The sequence below is a fragment of the Brassica oleracea genome, chromosome C9, assembly GCF_000695525.1.
Source record: "Brassica oleracea var. oleracea cultivar TO1000 chromosome C9, BOL, whole genome shotgun sequence".
In the NCBI taxonomy this organism is placed as follows: domain Eukaryota; kingdom Viridiplantae; phylum Streptophyta; class Magnoliopsida; order Brassicales; family Brassicaceae; genus Brassica; species Brassica oleracea.
Window position 1 is genome coordinate 23,076,673 of NC_027756.1, and position 5,629 is coordinate 23,082,301.

Consider the following 5,629-nt stretch of genomic DNA (forward strand, 5'->3'; position numbering starts at 1 on the left):
CAAGAAGAAGCTCATCACTGACGTTATGTCTAGTTAGTTGTGTTTCTGGTTCTGTGTCTTGTTATGTTTCTAGTTCTGATTCTAGTTCTGTTTCTATTTCTGTTTGTTGCTTGTTCTTGTTTAATGTCGTTTATGTACTTGTTCTTGTTGTTAAGTTTATGTTACTCTCTGTTTCTGTTCATGATCTGCAATGCTAAAATGATGTTGATGTTGATGTTTAGTCTCTGTTTCTTTCAAGTTCTTTTTATTTGTTTTGTTATGTATTTTCAAAGCGTCATTGTATAAAAATGCTAAAATGATGTTGTTGTCAATGCAGGTGAGACAGTACACGTTTGGAAATCATGTTGCTAGTTGTCACGGGAGTGGAGAGTGGAGTGGAGTCACGAGTGGAGAGTCCTGTCTTGTCTTGTAGTTGTCACGGGAGTGGAGAGTGGAGTGGAGAGTCCTGGCTTGTCTTGTAGTTGTCACGCAAGTGTTGTATCTAGTCTTGTCTTGTAGTGTTATCTTGTCTTGTAGTTGTATTATTTGAAGTCACGAGAGTGGATCGCATGCGTAGTTGTATTATTAATTTGCCTCTTGTAACACAAGTGTATATTTTCTTTATAAATTGACGAGTATTCTCTCATTCACAACTCAGCAGACTCTCTTTCAACAAAAAAAAGACGGTCTCGGAAGGCTTGGTCTCTCAACACTTCAAAAGTGTACAGCAGCTATACGTGTGTTGGCGTATGGTTCTGCCCTTGATGCGGTCGACGAATACCTCAGGCTCGGTGCAACCACGGCACAGTTATGTGTGGAAAATTTTGTAGAGTCAATAATAAATGTGTTCGGCAATGAATATCTAAGAAGACCAACACCATATGATCTGCAACGTCTACTTGATGATGCAGAGAATCGTGGATTTCCCGGGATGATAGGAAGCATCGATTGTATGCATTGGGAGTGGAAGAATTGTCCCACCGCTTGGAAAGGGCAATTTGCTCGGGGTTCGGGAAAACCAACTATCGTTTTAGAGGCGGTTGCTTCATACGATCTCTGGATCTGGCATGCATTTTTTGGAGCTCCAGGTACCTTAAATGATATTAATGTTCTTGATCGGTCACCTGTTTTTGATGACATAATAAATGGTGAAGCCCCACAAGTGAATTTCTCGGTAAATGGAAATGAGTACCATATGGGTTATTATCTCACCGATGGCATTTATCCAAATTGGGCAACTTTCATCCAATCTATTCGACTTCCACAAGTGCCGAAAGCAGTCTTATTTGCGCAACGTCAAAAAGCTGTCAGAAAAGATGTTGATCGTGCTTTCGGAGTTTTACAAGCTCGATTTGCCATTGTTAGAAATCCGGCACTTTCTTGGGATAAAGTCAAGATCGGGAAGATTATGAGAGCATGTATTATACTCCATAATATGATAGTAGAAAACGAACGAGATGAAGGTACTCAATTTAATCTTTCAGATTTCGAAGAAGGAGAAGCCAGCAGGAGTTCACATGTCGATCGTCGAACAAGGAGAATGCCTACAAATATTGCCAATCAGATGGGTGTTCGAACTGAAATTCGTGATACAAATGTGCATGCACAACTAAAACGGGATTTGGTCGAACATATATGGGCTAAATTTGGAACTGATTAAAACAACAATTGAGCTTCGATGCATCTTTGAAATTATTATCGTTTGTTTTTGTACTTTTTATGTTTTTATGTTTTTTTTATTCTATGTTTAAAATGTTATGTTTAAAATGCTATGTTTAAGTTTTATCTTCAATAAAATTATGTTTAATAATTTATTTTTAAAAAGAACCTCTAATTAAGAGACAAGCAATAAACCACTAAAATTAAAGGTCTCTTAACGATGTCCCTTCTCTTGATTTTAATAATTAAAAATTCATTAAGGACAATTTAAGAAACATTAAGGGTCTCAACAATAAACATGCTCTTAGGCCACGATTATCAGGGTTTTTTAAAAGGGTTTTTAGTGGCTTTTACCGGTGTGGGCCCCATAAAAGGGAGAAAATCGGTTACATAAATTGTGAAATAAGGATCGATCTTGCCTGGTTTTTTAAACTGTTCGCGAACCCCACTAACACGTGGCGGTTCGCGATTGGTTTTTTTTTTATATAATAAAAATCAAAAAAATTGTTTCCTATGAAACTGTGCCCACGTTTCTGCGTTGATGATCTTATATAATAAAGTTTTTTATCTCTCCTTGGGGGAATAATGACGCCTGGCACTTAAATTGTGTATTGGGCTATTGAGTTTTAAAGCCATTTTGTCCGTAGAGTTTTAGTTAATTAATTAGTTGGGCCTTCGTGAATTTAGTTTAATTTTGTGGGCTGCTCCCCATAGGTTTCTCCGTCACCTAAGGTGTGAGAATTTTACTTCCCGCAGATTTTTTTCGATGAGAAACGATGAGAAGCTCTGAGGAACGTTGCAACGTTTCGTTTGGGTCTTCTTTATTCCCCGTTTATTCGTGATTTCAGCATTCAATGCAACTCATTGCATTCCTCGAGTAACTTACTTGAGCTTGGGGTATAAATATCCCCTTCATCCAGAAATGAAGATTACAGCTTCGACAACAACCAGAAGAATACAATGGCGAATCTCCAAATGTTTCTTGCCGATTTGAGAGGACAATAGCATCCATTTCAATAGCAACTAGCTATCCTCTTGGCTCGATGCCGGGATTAGTTAATCGTTATCAAAGGGTTGAACGTGGTTCCGATGTCAGTTTGCACGGATTATCGTCTACGGAGGCAGGAACAACCAGAAAAAGGCATCTTAGTGGCCCCTGTAAGCATCTTAGTGGCGAAACCCAAGATTGCATATATATACAAGAAAGCTTTGTATTTACCTCTTTTGGGAAGGTAATGAAAGAGAGAATCTGTTTTGTTTTAACCAAAGCAGGTTTCTTCACTTAACTTTTAAGCAAATCATGTTTCTTCAGTGTTCATAGTGGCTGTGACTGTGATTCTTGTCTGAATCTGTTTTATTTCTTCTTTACATCATCAACTCTCAAAGCATTTAACTCCCCAGTTTTGTCTGAATTTGTCCTTTCTTAGTTCGCTTTTTCAGGAAGGTAAAGAAAAAATATTATCTTCACACTCCCATATCTTCCATAAACGAGATTGGAGTAGCAGAAGCAATAAATATAGTCACATCAATTGCTTTCTTGATAGCTTTTGCTATACTCAGGATTCAACCAGTAAACGACATAGCCTACTTCCCTAAATGGTATCTCAAGGGCCTAAGAACTAGCTCCATACAAACTGGTGGCTTTGGAAGCAAGTTCATCAACTTGGACTTCATGTCCTATGTTTGATTCCTCAACTGGATGCCTGAAGCACTTCAAATGCCAGAACCAGAGCTCGTCAGATCTCGATTATGTTGTCTACTTGAGGATCTACGTACTCGGGTACATATATAAATAAAACCTCACAAAGCTCTTCTCTTTTCTCCAAAGCCCTTTACTTGACACCATGGTTTTAACTTGCAGGTTCAAGAATTTTTCTCCATAGCTTGCGTTGCTTTTACAACAATGGTGCATGTTAATTGGAAAAACAAGGGATTGGATGGATTAAAACACTCTAATATAAGCTACAGTGATATTGATAAGCTTTCATTGTCAAATATACCAAATGGATCAGACATGTGAGCTATACATTTCCCAGAGTTTGGTTCTTTTTCTTCTTTGTTCCATTGGTGTAATGGTTATTCATTTTCCTATAGATTTTGGGTGCATCTCTGTATGGCTTATGCAATCACCTTCTGGACATGCTTAATGCTGAAAAGAGAGTATTAGAATATAGCACGCTTCAGTTTCTTGCAAATGACAAAAGGAGACGTAACCAGTTCACTGTAATGACACAATGAATTTTTTTTAGTAACTATTGAGTTAAGCCTTCTTGATAGATTCAATCTGAAAAATTAGTTCCTTTCGACATTATAGGTGCAAATACGTTACAAATAAACCGATATATCTATAATATATTTACAAATTAAATTGCACAAAGATTCTGATAGAACCACAAATATCTAAACAATATGGCCAGACTCAAACCCTCATAAGAATTTTTACTACTTTTTAAAGAGTTGAGAAATTTGTAGATTACATTACTCATAGATAGAAAATTATGTTATTGTTTAGTTTACTTTTTAAAGACCAAAAGGAAATTACATTACTTCTATCAAGAAAAAAATTAAAAAGTTTATTTATTGTTTACTTTAATTTTAAAAAAATAATTATGGGGTAAAAGTGATTATATAGTAATGTAAAACTCTATTTTTTTTTCTCCAAAATAGAGTAGAATTGTTATGGAGTAAAAATGCTCTAACTCAAATTCATTTCTCACTCCATAATGGAGTAAAGAACAAATAAAAAATAGCTTACTTACTCCATTTATGGAGTAAACTTCATTATAGAGTGTAAAATAAAGTAATATCGGAACATTTTTAATTACATATTTATCTTTACTTCATTTTAGAAAAAAAAATAGAGTATTGTTGGAAATGCCCTTACTCCCTTATGTATTGACTCGTGCTATCAAGTTTGTGTTGAAGATAAAACCATAAAAGGCAAAGTAATAAATTCATCAATACGAACCGTAAAACAGTTAGTAGTAAAAAAAAACATTGCATCTCTTCCATTATCACTTAGCAGGACACAAAAATGCATTAACATGTCGTCCAAAGCGAAGATACTCACAAAACAAACACATGCATTTACATTATTTTACTTTCGGAACATCAACTTTACTTTACTTTATATTGTTCAAGTATATTAACTTTGATGCAACTATCACATGCTTATCCTATTTGTAATTAAATCAAACAATAATTACAGATTAGAATACAAGACTAACAACTAACAATTGGAACAAATAAACAAATTGAATTAAATGAAGAAATAAAACGTCCAAATCCGGCGCTACCCCTAGTTGTACATAATAACATGTACGTAATTATCATGAAAGTTTGACTTTAACATGGTTAGAATCCCTGTTAGGAACTACGCTAGGCGCTAGTCGGGCGGTAACCCCGGGCCTAGCGAGTTACCGAAAAATCGGAGATTAAGCGGGGCATACGCGGGGCCTAGTTTTAAGACATATTATATATATATATATATATATAACGTTCATAGATAAACATAGTAATCCATTACATCCAATTCATGGAATAAACAAAAATAGATTGTCTTGATCTTGAGAACATACAGAAAAGGTTTTCATCCTTTGTTGTCGAAGATCAAGTAATCACCATGAATGGGAAGATGTGTTAGATATTGTAACGTACCCCTGCAACGACAAACAAAAAAACATCAATTTTTTACATATGAATATACAATCAAACGTGAAACTAAGGTTCAAAAACATTAAAAATCCGTGACCTAGGAAGAGAAAGACATCAAATTGGTTAAAAAAGTTTCAGAACTTAACTAGTGTTTAAGAACTAAGTTAAAAAGCTTCACTAACAACCTAAAGTGAGTTATCCATACAAACAAAACTTGTAAGACAACCTAAGCTGATTCTTCCTCCATCTTGTAGAACTCCTAAAACAAGAGATAACACATGTAAGAATCAGTAATACTCATAAAATTTTCAGAACTCAACAACAGTTTTACAAAACT

The 5,629-nt window shown here is 35.2% G+C and overlaps 1 long non-coding RNA gene across 1 annotated transcript; it reads left to right on the forward strand.

Annotated features, from left to right (window-relative positions):
- Positions 1-3,112: 3,112 nt before the first annotated feature.
- LOC106316532 lies at positions 3,113-3,828 on the forward strand. Its single transcript, XR_001264852.1, has 2 exons — positions 3,113-3,418; positions 3,500-3,828. It is a non-coding gene; the product is annotated as an uncharacterized LOC106316532 (long non-coding RNA).
- The last annotated feature ends 1,801 nt before the right edge of the window (positions 3,829-5,629 follow it).